The sequence below is a fragment of the Canis lupus genome, chromosome 3 (genome assembly GCF_048164855.1).
Source record: "Canis lupus baileyi chromosome 3, mCanLup2.hap1, whole genome shotgun sequence".
In the NCBI taxonomy this organism is placed as follows: Eukaryota; Metazoa; Chordata; class Mammalia; order Carnivora; family Canidae; genus Canis; species Canis lupus.
Genome location: NC_132840.1, coordinates 7,530,468 through 7,549,001, shown reverse-complemented (window position 1 = coordinate 7,549,001; position 18,534 = coordinate 7,530,468). Strand labels below are relative to the sequence as shown.

Genomic DNA, 18,534 nt, shown 5'->3' with positions numbered 1-18,534 from the left:
GGCTCAGCGGCTGGGCATCTGCCTTTGGCTCAGGGCGTGATCTGGTCTGGGAATCAGTCTGGGAATCCAGTCCGACATTGGGCTCCCTGCAGGGAGCCTGCTCCTCCCTCTACCTGTGTCTCTGCCCCTCTCTGTGCGTCTCTCATGAATAAATAAATAAAATCTTAAAAAAAAAAAAAAAAAAAAAAACAAATCCTTCAGTGGTTCCCTACAATCTTCATTCTAAAACCCAAATTCCTCATTATAGCATAATAGGCTCTCCTATGGTCAAATCTGGATACCATAGACTGATATTCAATCTTTCCAAATTAAAGGACTCTCTCTAACTCGGGTCTTTGGATGTGGTCATCGATGAAACTAAAATATACTTCTTCCTTTATCTATCTAGGAAAATCACTCAGGATTCAGCTCCATGTAACTTTTCTGACCTCTCAAAGTTGTCATTTATGCATTCAGAGGGCTTTCTCTGTACCTATATTACATAGATATTGCTGTATTTATTTACATGTCCACTCCGATAAACTGAACCATTCACACGTAATATTGATATAATAAATTTTATTACAAGATTGAATGATTTTGTACATTCAGCTAACGGTCTTGAGTTCCCCTCCCTTGCAGTTACTCTGAGATCTTATACAATGCTCCCATCTAGTTTCTGTCTTCCCAGTGCATATCCTTCTATTTTACCATTTAATAAATTCTAGGTTCCTTTCAGGTTAGCCTTAAAGAGTAAAATAAAACACTTGACATTATTTTGAAAACTCACGATTGGCTTAACTAGATGACTGTCTTTATGTTTCTGTATGCCTACGTGGCCATCCGATTCCACTTGAACCACACAAGAACATGAATTCGCTGTCCCAAATATTTCAATCACCAAACACCAAGCCCACCCACAATTCACAGGCACCTATTAGTCATACTTGATTCTTTCTCCATACTTATATAAGCTCCCACATCCACCCCAAGGACTTTGACAAAGCAAGAAAAAAGCAAATGCCAGAAAAAGTAACTGCATAGTAAAAGCTGCATTTACATTTTAAAGTTCCTGAACGGCTAACAAACTATGAATAGTAAGTGTAGAGGATTCTTTGGTTGAACTTCTCCCTGCCCCCCAATTTTCTCCTTCCTCCTTGATATATTTTCTCACAAGTATCTATCTACTCCTCTCTCATGCAGCCATGTTTCAGGGGAAGTCAAACACCTCCTCAGGCCAAGGGATGGGCCTGGTTGGCTAAGAATAATTCCCTCAGTCTTTACGAGTGACTAATTTAGGAAAGGGAATGTAACCCAATTTTGGTCAATGAAATGAGTGGTTAAGTTTGCTACAGGCTTCTGGAACAGTCCTTCTGCACCCTTAAAAAGAGCCATGTGTAGCCCTGTTTGTATCTCTTTTCCTCCCCCTACCAAATATATCAACCCCAAATATAGCCATTTTGCACATGTTTAAACTAGAAAATTTAAAGTATTACTATTTCTTTCAAATAGTGATCAAATGATATGAAGTTTCAATAAGAGTGATCAGTTAACATTTATTAGGTAAATAAAAACGTACTGAAAAGGAGAGTTCTGGTAAAGCTCAAAGACAACTGTGTGTGTTAAAACAAATAGGTAGTAAACAAAGAGAAACAAAGGGAAAGCCCAAAAGGCAGAGTAGGTGACAGATGGCAAACTGATCACAATATCAAGGAAAAAACTGTGAATCAGTGTTAGTTGGCTATAGAAAGTACATCAAGGGCGCCTGGGTGGCTCAGTCAGTTAAGCATCTGCCTTCGGCTCAGGTCATGATCCCGAAGTCATGGAATCCAGTCCCATGTGGGGCTCCCTGCTTAGCAGGGAGTCTGCTTCTCCCTCTTCTCCCTACTCATACTCTGTCTCTCTCTCTATCTCTATCTCTCTCTCAAATAAATATTTAAATAAAATCTTATTATTTTTAAATAGTATCTTTTTTTTTTTAAAGATTTTATTTATTTATTCATGAGAGACACGGAGAGAGAGGCAGAGACACAGGCAGAGGGAGGAGCAGGCTCCCTCAGGGGGCCCCATGTGGGACTTGATCCGGGGACTCCAGGATCATGTCCTGGGCAGAAGGCAGAGCTAAATCGCTGAGCCACCCAGGCGTCCCAAATAAAATCCCTACAACAAAACTAAACAAAACATCAGTTTTACTTAGGATCTAAATTCAACCAAAGAAATAAATAGGACATACGTATCTTTTGGAACAAGTGAAAGCAAAATGTTAAAACAAACAACAAAAAAACTGCTCTAACTAGTAATTTCACATTTTTTAAAATTCTAAACTTGGGGCACCCGGGTGGCTCAGCGGTCGAGCTTGAGCATTTCGCCTTCAGCTCAGAGTATGAAACCCAAGGTGCTAGGATCAAGTCCCACATTTGGGCTCCCTGCATGGAGCCTGCTTCTCCCTCTCCCTGTGTCTCTGCCTCTCTCTGTGTGTCTCTCATGAATAAATAAATAAAATCTAAATCTTTAAAAAAATTTAAAATAAAAAATAATAAAATCTTTAAAAAAAAATTCTGAACTTTTCCTTCATTTAGGTTTAAAGCAATCTTGACAACAAATCGAAAAATGCTTTGAATTTTAAATTGTAAATTGTAAGTGAAAAACTGCCTGCAAAGGTCACAAATCAGACCCTAATCAGGGCACCTCGGGAGGGAGCTGCCAAAGAAAAAGGCCAAGTCCTCATTACTGAAAACCTAGAACAAACGACCTCTTAACCTCCAGATCCACAAGGAAGCAAAGAAAAGAGGCCTAACACCTAAATTTGGGCCTAGCACAGTGCAGTACCTTCTATTGGTCTGGCTGTAATACTGCTACCATTTAAAATTTTCTAGTACAGGCTGAAGTAGAGGGATCATCCCTCAAAACAGCCATTCTGAGCCAAAAGCAGAAATCTAGTCACAAGAACACACATTACTTGTAAGCCCTAGCCCACATATATTTGAATCCTTGTACTTATCATGAATCTTGGTTTCACCAAAGGAAAATTTCTGCTCTTAAAAAGTCCAAGTGGCAAGAGGCATAAAAGAAAGAACCTAAATTAAAAACAAAAACAAACAAAAAAAAAAACAGGGTTCGGGGCATCTGGCTGGCTCAGTAGGTAGAGCATGTGACTCTTGATCTCATGTTGGCAAGTTGGAGCCCCAAGCTGGTTAAAAAAACAAAACAAACAGAAACAGGATTCAAATGCTGTATCTTCCACTTTCTAGATAGATGGTCAAACCTGGCATCTGTTTCCTCAGATAGAAAATGGAACTAACACCTGGGTACCTGGGTGGCTCAGTTGGTTAAGTAAGCATCTGGCTCTTGGTTTAGGCTGGGGTAATGATCTTAAGGTTGTGGGATCAGGCCTCCAGATGTTCCCAGTTCAGCAGGGAGTCTGTTTGAGATTTTCTCTCTCTCCCTTTCCCTCTGCCTCTGCCCCCCATCCCCACTCCTGCTAGTGCTCTCTAAAATATGTAAATCTTTTTTAAAAAAATGGAGATAACATCTACCTCTTCCAATTATCATAAAACTTAGAGATAATATACATAAAAATATCTTGCACATAACAGGTACTCAAATTAAGTATTTACCTAATAAAACACAAATGAAAAACAATTACAAAAATGATCAAAATTATAAGCTGTGCAAAAACAATTCTATAATTTTAAAGAAGAAATCAAACAACTTTCTAGATAAGAAAAAAAGAGTAAGAGTCAGAGGTCCTGGGTCTTCGTCTTACAACTAACTGGTTAAGTGACTCTGGGCAAATAAACTTGAACCTTAATTTCCTCTCTTATAAAATAAAAGGACTGAATTAGCCTAAAATTATTCTGTGATTTTTAGCAATGTAACACAACCACAACAAATGGGAAATCTAGAACCTAGACCTACCTCAGTACTACCTCAAAATAGTGTTTATAAATTGACTCACAAAAGATAGACTATGAAATGACATGTGGTTGGCAGAGGCAGTTTAAATAAATGGGTAGAGCAAAAGGTTTCACACATGGAGACTGAAGAGATGAATAAAATTAAAGATGATAAACTTGTTATTAACATACAGACTGAGGGAATAAAATAGGTAGGGCATGATGAGAAAGACCAGTGAGAAGGCAAGGTATAGATGTGGGAGCAGGAATCAAAGATGCCCTTAGCTGTGACTTTCAAAAATGATTTTTGGGAAATAAAATATGAAGAGAAAATTTCATAAATCCAAACAAGAGATGACCAAGATTTGAGTTTGGTCACAGAGCAGAGAAAACGGAGGTGATAAAACCCCTTTTCAGAGAGTGGCAAAACTTAGCAACAAAGTAATCCAATAAAAGATAGCAATAAAGTAATTCAATAAAAAATAATTTTTAAAAAATGTATTGAATAACTACTGATTAGGATGCCTGGGTGGCTCGGTGGTTGAGCACCTGCCTTTGGATTCAGGGTATGGTCCCAGAGTCCCGGGATCGAGTCTCACATTGGACTCCCTGCATGGAGCCTGCTTCTCCCTCTGCTTGTGTCTCTGCCTCTCTCTCTCTCTCATGAATAAATAAATAAAATAAAAAAAAAAAAAAAGAACTAGTGACAACGAAATATGGCCTGAATAATAAAAACACCTCAAAGACCTAACAGTTTTAATATGTCAGAACTATGAAACCATTAGCTTTTTTTTTTAAGATTTTATTTATTTATTCATGGGGGGGGGGGAAGCAGAGACACAGGCAGAGGGAGAAGCAGGCTCCATGCAGGGAGCCCAATGAGGGACTCAATCCCAGGACCTGGAGATCATGACCTGAGCCAAAGGCAGATGCTCAAACACTGAGCCACCCAGGTGCCCCTGAAACCATTCCTAAAGCTCTGTTTTTCAAACTGAAGGTCTTAAAAACAATTTTTTTTTTTGAGATTATTTATTTGGCAGAGAAAGCACAAGCAGGGAGACTGGGAGGCAGAAGGAGAGGGAGAAGCAGGCTCCCTATTGAGCAGGGGACCACCCCCTCCCTTGTGAAGCTCAATCCCTGGATTTGGGGCTCATGACCTGAGCTGAAGGCAGATGCTTAACTGACCAAGCCACCCAGGCACCCTTGAACAATTTTCTAATATAATGAAAAAGAAAATGTCAGGGTAATGTCACAGAATAGGTATAAATGCTGCTTGATCTGAAACTTCTATCTCAGTTTTCTGTATATAAATATGTATGCTGGGGATCCCTGGGTGGCTCAGCGGTTTAATGCCTGCCTTTGGCCCAGGGCCTGATCCCGGAGACCCGGAATCGAGTCCCACATCCTGCTCCCTGCATGGAGCCTGCTTCTCCCTCTGCCTATCTCTGCCTCTCTCTATCATGAATAAATAAATAAAATCTTTAAATAAAAATAAAAAAATAAATATGTATGCTTGTGCTATGTTGAAACATAAACTAGATTTCTTACATTGCATTATATTCAAAAAAGTTTCAAAACTTTGTATTATGGAAGTTTTCAAACAGTTTAGTATAATAATAAGTCCTCACATATCATTTAGCTTCAACAATTTCTGAATATCATTTTTTTCCTAAATGTCACTTTTATTGAACTTTTCTTGAAAGGAGGTGAAAACCATAAGTGTTAATAGCAGAGGAAATACCAAATTTCCTTAAAACTCTTATTCTGCAATTAAAAAAAAAGAAAAAGTAAAACTTTTAGATGAAACTTTCTATATTTTTCCCAAAGGCTTTCCTTTTATAAAGGAGAAGTTTAATACTTAAATTCCTTTAATACTCAATATGCTCTCACAAATGTCAAGATATAAAACATAGGGGACGCCTGGGTAGCTGAGCGGTTTGGCACCTGCCTTTGGCCCAGGGCGCGATCCTGGAGTACCTGCATGGGGCCTGCTTCTCCTCCATCTGCCTGTATCTCTGCCTCTCTCTGTGTGTCTCTCATTAATAAATAAAATCTTAAAAAAAAAAAAAAAAGATAAAAGACATAAATTTCAGAGCTTGTTTACTCTGAAATGTTTACAAATCAAAAGATTTAACATGTCAATTATTTTGCAAGTTAATCACTATAAATTATATAGTAGAATTAAAAATTAGGCTTGGAGTACCTGGGTGGCTCAGTCAGTTAAGCCTCTGACTCTTGATCTTAGCTCAGGTCTTGACTTCAGGATCCCAAGTTCTAGCCCCATATTGGACTCCACAGTGGGTGCAGAGCCTACTTTAAAAACTAAACAAACAAACAAAAAACTAAACAAACAAGGAACACCTGGGTGGCTCAGCGGTTGGGTATCTGCCTTCTGCTCAGGGCGTGGTCCCAGAGTCCTGCATTGGGCTCCCTGCCGGGAGCCTCCTTCTCCCTCTGCCTACGTCTTTGCCTCTCTCTCTCTCTCTGTCTCTCATGAATAAATAAATAAAATCTTTAAAAAATAAAAATAAAAAATAAACAAAAAACTAGTCTTAAAATTAAGACCAAGTTCTCTAGCTTCATTTCATCATAAATCTAAAAGCTCAAGTGAATTGACAATACTTAAGAAATATTAGACTGATGGATACAACCAATATAATAAAGCATTAACATCTGCAAAAATAATTTCAAGCCCAGAGCTTCTGGGTGGCTGTCAGTTAAGTGACCTATTCATGATCTCAGTTCAGGTCTTCCTATTTTTTTTTTTTTTTTTTTTTGCAGCTCAGGTCTTAATCTCAGAGTCATGAGTTCAAGCTAGGCTCTGTACTAGGTGGGGAGCCTAAATAAGAAAATAATAATAATAATAGAAATAATAACATCAAGCCCTTAAATTACTAAGCAATAAGTGAATTTTTCTGATCCTATAGTTAGAAATATTTTTTAAAGATTTTATTTATTTATTCATGAGAGATACAAGCAGATGGAGAAGCAGGCTCCATGCAGGGAGCCCACTGTGTGACTCGGTCCCAGGACTCCAGGATCACACCCGGAGCGGAAGGCACAGGATCAACCACTGAGCCACTCAGGCATCCCAAACAGCTCTCGGTTTCTGTTGGGGTCATGATCTTGGGGCTAGTGGGATAGAGCCCCACCTCAGGCTCCACCCTTCACTGGAGAGGGAGTCTGCTCGGGAGGCTCTCTTCCCCCTTTCCCTCCATCCTCCCCTCTCCCACATATGCTCTCTTTCTAAATAAATGGATAAAATCTTTTTAAAATCTTTAAAATACTTACTATTTTTTTTAATATTTTTTTAATTTTATTTATTTATTTATTTATGATAGTCACAGAGAGAGAGAGAGAGAGAGGCAGAGACACAGGCAGAGGGAGAAGCAGGCTCCATGCACCGGAAGCCCGATCCGATCTCCAGGATCGCGCCCTGGGCCAAAGGCAGGCGCCAAACCGCTGCGCCACCCAGGGATCCCCTAAAATACTTACTTTTAAAAAAAGATTTCTTTATTTACTTGAGAGAGAACATGGGAATATGGGGGGGCAGAGGGAAAGAATCTTCGAGTGGACTCCCTGCTGAGCAGTCTGAAGCAGGTCTCCAGGGCTCAATCCCACAACCCATGAGATCATGATCTGAGCCGAAACCAAAAGTCCAATGCTTAAAAGACTGAACCATCCGGATACCTCTAAAAAAACCTACTTAAAAGCATATATCATGAGTTCACTTTCTATTTATGTACATTAACTCACCTCACCATCCCACTCTAATACTATTTTTTTTAAGATTTGATTTATTTATTTGACACAGAGAGAATGCAAGCACAAGCAGGGGGGAACATAAGGGAGAGTGAGAAGCAGGCTTTTCCCTGAGCAAGGAGCCCAATGCAGAGCTCAATCCAGGACTCTGGAATCATGACCTGAGCTGAAGGCAGATGCTTAACCAACTGAGCCACCCAGGCACCCCCACTTTAATACTAATTAAATAGAGAAATGAGTTTTGTAAATCAGATATACCATAACTAATTTTCATATTCTGTTTACTTGCTAAACCAGGTTTTATTTTTTAAAGATTTTTATTTGAGAGAGTGAGCCCAAGCATGCAAGGGGGGAGGGCAGAGAGAGAGACAAGCAGAATCCCCACTGAGCCCAGAGCCTGATCCCATCACTAGAGATTGGAGATCAAGACCTGAACCAAACAGGAGCCCAGCTAAGCCACTTTTCTCTTAATTACATGCAACTGCAAATACTATTAACCGCATAATGCTGTTTTATTTTGTTGTTGTTGTTTTAAGTAGGTTCCATGTCCAGCAAGGAGTCCAATGCAGAACTTGAACTCAGGACCCCAGAGCCAGACCTGAGTTCTGGATGCTTAACCGATTGAGCCATCCAGGCACCCTTCACAATGCTATTTTAAAACATTTTTAAAAAATATATATATATATATTGTTCCTGGGACACCTGGGTGGCTCAGCGGTTGAGAATCTGCTCAAGGCCTGATTTGGCTTGAGTATTTGGCATTTGGCTCAGGGCCTGATCCCGGGATCAGGGATCAAGTCCCACTTCGGGCTCCCTGCCTGCTTCTCCCTTTGCCTGTGTCTCTGCCTCTTTCACTCTCTCTGTGTCTCTTGTGAATAAATAAATAAAATCTTTAAAAAAATAAAAATAAAACATTTTTCCTATCCTAATGTAGCACCTTAAAAAACTTGAAGAGTTTTGGAATGTTATTTTGTAAACTTTCTATCAGGGAAATTTTTTTTTTTTTCAGGGAAATTTTAAAACATACGCAAAAACACCAGGACATCAGTGTGGCTCAGCGGTTGAGCATCTGCCTTTGGCTCAGGGAGTGATCCTGGGATCCTGGATTAAGTCCCATATTGAGCTCCCTTCGAGGACCCTGCTTTTCCCTCTGCCTAGGTCTCTGCCTCTCTCTCTGTGTCTCTCATGAATAAATAAATAAAAGCTTTTGAAAAAATAGGGGATCCCTGGGTGGCTCAGCCGTTTAGCGCCTGCCTTTGGCCCAGGGCGCAGGGCGCAATCCTGGAGTCCTGGGATGGAATCCCAGGTCGGGCTCCCGGCATGGAGCCTGCTTCTCCCTCTGCCTGTGTCTCTGCCTCTCTCTCTCTCTCATAAATAAATCCTAAATAAATAAATAAATAAGGGCAGCCCGGTGGCTCAGCGGTTTAGCGCCACCTTCAACCCAGGGTGTGATCCTGGAGACCTAGGATCAAGTCTCGCATCGGGCTCCCTGCATGGAGCCTGCTTCTCTCTCTGCCTGTGTCTCTGCCTCTCTCTCTCTCTCTCTCTCTCTCTCTGTGTCTCTCATGAATAAAAAAATAAAATCTTAAAAAATAAAATAAAATAATTAAGCATACACAAAAAATACAGAAAATATTATAACAATTCCAGGATGCCTGGGTGGCTCAGCAGTTGAGCGTTCACCTTTGGCTCAGGGCGTGATCCTGGATCCTGCATTGGGCTCCCTGCGGGGGGGGGGGGGGGGCTGATTCTCTCTCAGCCTGTGTCTCTGCCACTCTGTGTGTCTCTCATGAATAAATAAATCTTAAAAAAAATTTATATATATATATATGTGTGTGTGTGTGTGTGTGTGTGTGTATATATATATATATATATATATATATATAAAATAAGAATTCCCATATGCCCATTATCTAGCTTCAACATTTTCTTTCAAAGATTTTAGGTATTTATTTGAGAGAGTGTGTGTGTACAGGGTGAGGGGGCAGGCAGGGGTAGAGGGAGAAGCAGATTCCCCACTGAGCAGGAAGGCAGAGTCCAGGCTTAATCCCAGGCCGCAAGATCATGACCTGAGCCAAAAAAGCAGATACTTAACCAACTGAGCTACCCAGGGAACCCCAACAATTTTTTTTTTAAGTTTAGTTATTTTTTTTAGTAATCTCTACACCCAAGGTAGGGCTTGAATTCACAACCCCAAGATCAAGAGTCACAAGTTTTTGGGGTTTTTTTTTAAAAGATTTTATTTATTTATTCATGAAAGAAACAGAGAGAGAGAGACAGGGACATAGGCAGAGGTAGAAGCAGGCTTCCTGCAGGGAGCCTAATGTGGGACTTTACCCCAGAACCTGGGATCACTCCCTGAGCTAAAGGCAGTCGCTCAACCAGAGCCACGCAGGGTCCCAAGAGTCACATGCTCTTTCAACTGAGCCAGTCAGATGTCCCTAGCTTCAACAACTTTTTTTTTTTTGTAAGACTTTATTTATTTATTCATGAGAGACACAAAGAGAGAGGCAGAGACATAGGCAGAGGGAGAAGCAGGCTCCCTGCGAGGAGTCTGATGTGGGACTCAATCCTAGGACCCCAGGATCACGACCTGAACCAAAGGCAGATGGCTCAACCACCGGCAACCACCACGTGCCCAGCTTCAACAACTTCTGAATGTCACTCTTATTTAACAACCTTTTTTATTTTTAAAACAATACTGAAAAATAGTTACATGTAAGTACAACTTATAAACTGTCCATTGAAGTGTTCTGGCCAATGATTACCTTGGCGGAAAAATGCTTTTAGAAATATTTTTTCAGAGGTGCCTGGGTGGCTCAGTTGGTTAAGCATCTGCCTTCTGCTTGGGCCAGGGTTCTGGGATCCAGCCCTGCATTGCCTCCCGGCTGGACAAGGAGCCTGCATCTCCATCTCCCTCTCCCATTCCCCCTGCTTGGGCTTCTCTCACTCTGTGTCAAATAAATAAAATCTTTTAAAAATGTGTTTTTTCATATGATACAAATTAACATTACTGAGAAGTTTTGTTTTTTTTTAAAGATTTTATTTATTTATTCATGAGAGATGCAGAGAGAGAGAGGCAGAGACACAGGCAGGGAGAGAAGCAGGCTCCAGGCAGGGAGCCCTACGCGAGACTTGATCCCGGGTCCCCAAGATCACACCCTAGGCTGAAGGCAGAAGCTCAACTGCTGAGCCACCCAGGCATCCCTGAAAAGTTATCAATATTAATTTCAAAGCTCATTTAATCCTATTTTCTATTTAAAATAAACAGGAGGGATCCTTGGGTGGCGCAGCGGTTTAGCGCCTGCCTTTGGCCCAGGGCGCGATCCTGGAGACCCGGGATCTAATCCCACATCGGGCTCCTGGTACATGGAGCATGCTTCTCCTTCTGCCTATGTCTCTGTCTCTCTCTCTCTCTCTCTGTGTGACTATCATAAATAAATAAAAATTTAAAAATAAATAAATAAAATAAAATAAACAGGAAAGCTGATAAAAATTTACCACAGAATTTAGAAACATAATTATCTTAAGACACTGAAAATATATTTAAAAAAATTAAAACTGTTGGGGCACCTGGGTGGCTCAGCCAATTAAACATCCGGCTTCAACTCAGGTCGTGATCCCAGGGTCCTGGGATGAAGCCCTGCATCAGGATCTCTGCTTAGTGGGGTGCTTCTGACTCTGCCCCTCCCCTCGGCTTGTGCTCTCTTTGGCTCGCTCTCTCAAATAAATAAATAAAATCTTTTTTAAAAAATTAAAACTATCGGGCAGCTGGGTGGCTCAACGGTTTAGCGCCGCCTTCAGCCCAGGGCCTGATCCTGGAGACCCGGGATCGAGTCCCACGTCAGGCTCCCTGCATGGAGCCTGCTTCTCGGTCTGCCATTCTCTCTCTCTCTCTCTCTCTCTCTCATGAATAAATAAATAAAATCTTAAAAAAAAATTTTTAAACTATCACCTGCTTCTTTAGCATAAGACATATCCAAACTTTACATTTTGTAGGACAGTGGAGCCTTCAGAGTTACTTGTCCAATGTACCAGGGATTTTCTGGCTTTCAGAGATATATAGTTCCCTTACACTCAGGATATCAACACAACTATAACTGTCCCAATGATTCAATTTCAGGTAGCAATTCAAAGAAAATTTATAGAACATAACTTAAATGTGGGGATCCCTAGGTGGCACAGTGGTTGGGCGCCTGCCTTTGGCCCAGGGCGCGATCCTGGAGACCCGGGATCGAATTCCACGTTGGGCTCCCGGTGCATGGAGCCTGCTTCTCCCTCTGCCTGTGTCTCTGCCTCTCTCTCTCTCTCTCTCTCTCTGTGACTATCATAAATAAATTTTAAAAAAAAAAGAACATAACTTAAATGTTACAGGTCCAATTGCTCCTCTCTTCTAAAGTCTGCTGAATTCAGGCAAGCAAGTGAGAGCCATGCAATATAACTATACAAACATTACCAGAAATCCTAAAATATATGCAGATCCATACTATGTTTGAGTTAAAATTTTGGTTGTTAAAAAAGCTTACTCCTGCTTGTGACTCTTCTAAGTCTCCATGAACAAACTCGCTCCTCAAATTCCACTGTTACTTGAACCTCATATGGCATGCCTGGGCAAATTTGATGACTTGGATTTTGTTTTAGAAGCCAGGCTTCTTGCCAAGTCTGCTGTGTCTACTCCCCTAACCCACCAGGACAGCTTTAGACAACACCTCCCTTATTTATGTTACTGCTGTGAGCAAACTGCAGCTTACTATCAAATGAGGCTTAACCTACTCAGGTTTCCTATCTCTTAAGAGTAATGCAACTGACTTCACTGTATTATGGCTTCCTCAACCCCACCTCTTATTTAAAATAAAACATCACCTTACAGAATCAACTACTTAAAAGGAAAATAAAGGACGCATTAAACTTCACTCTCAAAAAAAATTAAAAAATAAACTTCACTCTCAGTAACACAACTGCATTTATCTTTGTTTAGCAGGCTTCCATGTTATGTATCAGTATTTTATTACTTTCTCTGAAGAAAAACAAATTTCACGTTTTCTTACCAAAAATGTCCGTATGATCACACTTCACTGAAAGAATAAAGAGCAAAACTCAAAAGCAGAGCCTGGGATATGCCCTCAATAAAAATACATGTAATTACTGGCAAAGTTTACAGAAAGGCAAGTCATAATAAGTTGATCCTACAATTTACCTTTAAAAAAAAAAAAAAGATTTTATTTATTTATTCATAAGAGACACAGAGAGAGAGGCAGAGATACAGGCAGGGAGAAGCAGGCTCCATGCAGGGAGCCTGATATAGGACCCGATCCCAGGACTCCAGGATCACACCCTGGGCCAAAGGCAGGCGCTAAACCACTGAGCCACTGTAGCCATCCCCTACAATTTACCTTAAATTAATACCTTAAATGTCCTAAAAATGCTTCAGATACAGGCCTTACAAGAGGCACAATTTCATGGCCATGTATATAATACTCAAGTTTTAATTTTTATATCATGTAGGATAACTGCTACTGTATTACCTCTACTAAATTTAGAATATATGCCAAAATATTCCTTTTGTATTGGTACATGGGAAAACCTAAGAGCGCAGGTGTAGCCATGCTCTTTAACTGATGAGGTTTTAACACAACATATGACAGAGAATTAATTAATTTATTTATTTATTTATTTATTTATTTAGAATTTATTTTTCTTCCATTTTTCCCCAACACATTTATTCATTAACCTCCATCACAAAATTCTGCTAATACCCTCAGGACCATCTACCCCTATCAGGAAGTGTCAAAGAAACAGAATATCAAATTACTCTTCCAAGTGAAATGCTGAAATGTTTATCAGTGACTCAATCACCACATACTCTCACTGCATTCAAGTCTAAAGAAAACGCTGACCTATGGTATGAAAGTAAGGCTCTGCAGTAATCATCTCCGCCTATACACTATCTAATGTGCTGTACAAATACACCATTAAATTTCTACAGGAAACCATAGAGGCAACTTCCCTTTTTTCATACTGATTTAAATATCCAATTATACTTAGTATGGTTCGCAAATCAACCAACTTTCACACCATACCAAGTAACAGGTCAATTCCAGAAAGTAGAAAACATAAAAGCAAGTGACTTTCAGTACTTTTATTTGGTAAAATACAAGAATGAAGATTACTATTGAAAAGAATAGAAATAGATTAAAAAAAAGATGTCTAAGACAAATATTCCAACTTCTCTAAGCAAGATTTAAATAACTGGATCTCCTATTTGCCCCTACACTCTCTGTGTTTTAGTTTAGCATAGGGAAAAGGCTTTAGGAAAGAAGAGGAAATAAAAAAATAACCTAACATCAGTGTGCGTGTGTGTGTTAAGAAATATTAACTATCGGGGCACCTGGGTGGCTCAGTGGTTGAGCGTCTGCCTTTGGCTAAGGTCATGATCTTGGGGTCCTGGGATCGAGGCCCACATCTGGCTCCCTGCTCAGTGGGGAGTGTTATTCCTTCTCCCCCTCCCTCAGTTTGTGTCCTCTGTAAGGGAGCCTGCTTCTCCCTCTGCTTATGTCTCTGCTTCTCTCTCTGTGTCTCTCATGAATAAATAAATAAACTCTTAAATAAAAATATTAACTATCAGCACTTAATGAATACTACTGGACCAAAAATTGTGCTAAGAGCTTTAAATACATTTTTAAATACATTATCTCACTTAACACAGGTAAAACAAGAACTCTGAGTAAAAATTATCAATAAAAACAGAAAAGTGAGAAAATTATCTGAGACAGTAAATACAAAGAACATATGAATCAGATTTTCAAGCACTAAACAAAGTAAGAACACTACAAATTTAGGACTTTGACAATCATCTAGGAAAAGTTCCTCAACTTTACATAGGAAAATGCTATGTATTTGAGTGATATCCAACAAAAATACACATATCTTACCCTTTAGCTAATTTCTTACAAAAATACATATTGGGGCACCTGGGTGGCTCAGTGGTTAAATCTGCCTTTGGCTCAGGGTGTGATCCTGGGGTCCTGGGATCGAGTCCCACATCAGGCTCCCTGCGGGGAGCCTGCTTCTCCCTCTGTCTCTCATGAATAAATAAATAAAATCTTTTAAAAAAATACATATTGTATCTAAGCTATTTCTCCCCCCTTAAAAAGCTGCAGTAGAAAAGATATTATGTAGTCAGTATATAGCACACACTTCTCCCAGTGACTTCACTCAGAATTGAAAAGTCAATATTTAATACTGGACCAACCCTGAGAGTGAAACTTTAAATCTGAAAAGATTATTATAACATCAAACTAAACTAGAGATACACAATCAGTACCCTCAAATAAAGCACCAGAAGCTGCCCTTTATAATGGCAAATAGTGTTAGTGAAACACATTAAACACCAATTTAAAACTGTATTTACTATTGAAGTTTACCTTCATTTTGAAGCAAGGTATTAAGAGAAAATTTAAAAATAGTTTGATTCAGTTTTAACTGAACAACTAACACTGTCCTTATAGCTAGGGACTCCAGGATCTTAAATTTTCTTTAATGGAAAAATTTCAAAACACCTTGCTAAGCAATAATCTTTTAAAAAGTCAGTCATGAGGCACCTAGGTGGCTCAGTCACCTGTCTGCCTTCAGCTCAGGTCATGATCCCAGATCCTGAGATTGAGCCCCAGATCGGCCTCCCTGCTCAATGATGAGTGGGCTTCTCCCTATCCCTTTGCTGCTCACCCCACCCCGCTCCCGCTCATGCTCTCTCTCTCTCTCTAATAAATAAATAAAATCTTTAAAAAAAAAAAAATAACCCCAGTCAGAAATGTATCCAACATTATCAAGTATCAAAACATCTAATTTGTACTAGAACAAGCTTGATCTTAGGACATTAATTCAGCTTCTCAGCTTATCTTCAGTTCCCATCCATTATCCCTTTCTCCAAATATCTTTCAAAAATCTTCTGTATGAAAATGTACATGTGATACAAGCACTCTCAAATTCTTGAGATGGAAAACCTGCAGCCCCAAATTACCAAGATCTGCTGTCTTATGGGACTGACCAATAAAAGTCAAAGAACTGAAACAAGTCTCACCAACTTCCTCTACCACAAAAAAAATAAGTATTGACTCAAAACATAAGCGGTATATATTCATTAATTCAACAAACAGTGTCCTCTTAGGTTAAAGGTACTGTGCTAGGCACTGATAATACAACTATGAATAAGATATAGACACTATCCCTGCCTTCATGGAACCTTCAACCCAGTAAAACAGAATCCAAAAACAAGTAAACACACTGATATAATCCCATGCTGATCTTAATTCTATCAAGCTATTTTATTCTCGTAGTTTATTTCACTGCATATTACTACCATCCTAAAGCCATGTCAGTTAATCCACTTAGTTCCTTCAACTACACTCATTATCATGCTTACGGAAACTAATTTTCTGAACAAATAATTTTGAATATATAACATAACCTTCTCAATAGAACTTTTAAATCACCTGCTATGCTATTCACAATAACCAAAGGTAGAAGAAATAGCCAAATGTCCGTCAGAGGAGGAATGGATAAATTGGGGTATATATACAAGAATATTATTCAGCTATAGAAACAAATGAAGAAATGATGTATTCAACATGGATGAACCGTGACATACTATGCTAAGTGAAAGAAGCCAAACACAAAAGCTCACATCTGTATGATCCCATTTACATGAAATATCCAGAATTGGTAAATCCACACAAATCCCAGATTAGGGATTGGGCAGCCAGGGAGTGGGAGGGGACAAGGGAGAATGAGGAACAACTACTTAAATAGGTTTGAGGTTTCCTTCTGGAGTGATGAAAATGTTTTGGAACTAGATAGAAGTGGTTGCACAACACCGTCAATGCACTAGATGCCACTGAATTGCTCATTTTAAGAAAATTGACTTTAAAAAAAAAAAGAAAATTGACTTTTTCTCAAATACAACTGCTCAAGTTTAAATTTGGGAGTTTCAGTTACAGGTCAAGTTTCAAACCTTACCTCCTTTGGAACCCATTTTAATACCAAAATGGTTTTGGGGGTTTTACGGCAAAAATCACTTCTTAAAATGCTGTTCTCATAGCTTTTTTATTTTTTTTATTTTTTATTTTTTGTATCATAAACATCAATGTAAATCTTTATTTTTTTTTTAATTTTTATTTATTTATGATAGTCACAGAGAGAGAGAGGCAGAGACATAGGCAGAGGGAGAAGCAGGCTCCATGCACCGGGAGCCCAACGTGGGATTCGATCCCGGGTCTCCAGGATCGCTCCCTGGGCCTAAGGCAGGCGCCAAACCGCTGCGCCACCCGGGGATCCCTTCTCATAGCTTTTAAATGTTATCCAATATTTTGGAATTCCGACTTACGTGAGGATACTCCTTTATTGATCATGAATTTAGTATATAACATGCTCTAATCAAGTCCGTGCTAAATAAAAGCCTACAGACATCAAATGGTTTTCTTTATAATAAAAATGCTCACTAAAACTCATTAAATCTCAATAATCTAAATACACAATTCAGCGCTACTCTCTGCACAAATGCCACTTTTCCCATTTCTACTTATAACAAACACACCACCCTTCAGTCTGCCTGGGAGCCTAATTATTTGTCCCCCCCCCCCCCATTTCCCAAGCTCCTTGAGGGGCCTCAGTCCTTTTCTGCATGCAACACAACACTACAAAGTACCTAACAGTATCTTCAACCTAATGGGTGCTCAAATAACGTCAGTAGAATTGAAATAAACGCAAGCAACAAATTAACTATTACAGATTACTATGTTTAAAAGACGACATACATAGACTAAAAATAGTCCACAAAGAAATCCTTTAGCTTCACGTTCAGATATATTTTTGAGTTATGTTTTCAGATATTTTTCAACGCAAAGCTACAGAATTAGTCGTCCGAGGAACACCAATGTGATCATGAAGTAATTCACCTAATACCCAGAAAGAATAAATAGGAATTAGTCTTATCCATCTCTCTTTTGAAGTTCGCCTGCATATGCAATAGGGAAACTGAACTTAAACCAGAGTATTCCAAACCAGGTCACAGGAGAGCTCGAAGTCCCCAGCCATCCTGTTTTCTGTTTCCTGATTGGTCTGACCTCCAAGCATTATGGTGCCCAACCTTCGCAATTCACAATCTCCTTTAAAACATCTTCTGAGGTGAGCTTTTGATTAAAATAAAAATTGACTTCCAGAACTTTCTAGAATTATGAACAAGGCACCTCACCTTTTTTTTTTTTTTAAATCTTCCGAAACACTTTGCTCAAGAAAGGAAATCCAGTTTTCAGTCAAGTCCCGTTATAGTTACACTTCGAATTAAATGTGGGCCATAAACTTGCACAAGTGTTAGCGCGATGGCATTACTCTCCTAACAAAGTAGATTTAAGCGGACATGTGCAAGAATCTTTGAGAACTCCTACACCTCAAGAATGTGCCCCCTTCAGATTAAAAAAAAAAAAAAAAGTTTAAAACCTGGGTTAGATGACAAGCCAAGTGCGCTTATACTTCACAGGGGCAGCTTTCTCCGCACCACGCTGGCAAAGCAGCGACAACCAGACGCCACTTGGGCAACGGCCCGGACCCTCGGCCTCCAAACCGCAGGCGTCCACTGGCACAGGCGTCCCGGAGTCGAGTTCCCCTAGTCCGCTCCCAGCCAAGCCCGCGGCTACTTCCACGTCGCTGCGACCCACACACCTCTTCAGCGATTTAAATCCGCCTTCACTCACCGCACGCGCACGCGCGCGCGCACACACACACACACACACACACTCACACACACACGGCGTTACCAATCCCGGGACAACCCAGGGACCAGGGAAGGGGCGAGCTCGAGCGAACCAGGAGAGCAGGGGACGGTCCTCGGTCCCGCCCGGCC

At 40.0% G+C, this 18,534-nt stretch overlaps 1 protein-coding gene across 7 annotated transcripts in view; it reads right to left on the bottom strand.

Moving 5' to 3' along the window:
* Window positions 1–18,534, bottom strand: part of NFATC3 (nuclear factor of activated T cells 3) — a 138,611-nt gene that overhangs the window by 119,644 nt on the left and 433 nt on the right. The window lies entirely within an intron of this gene.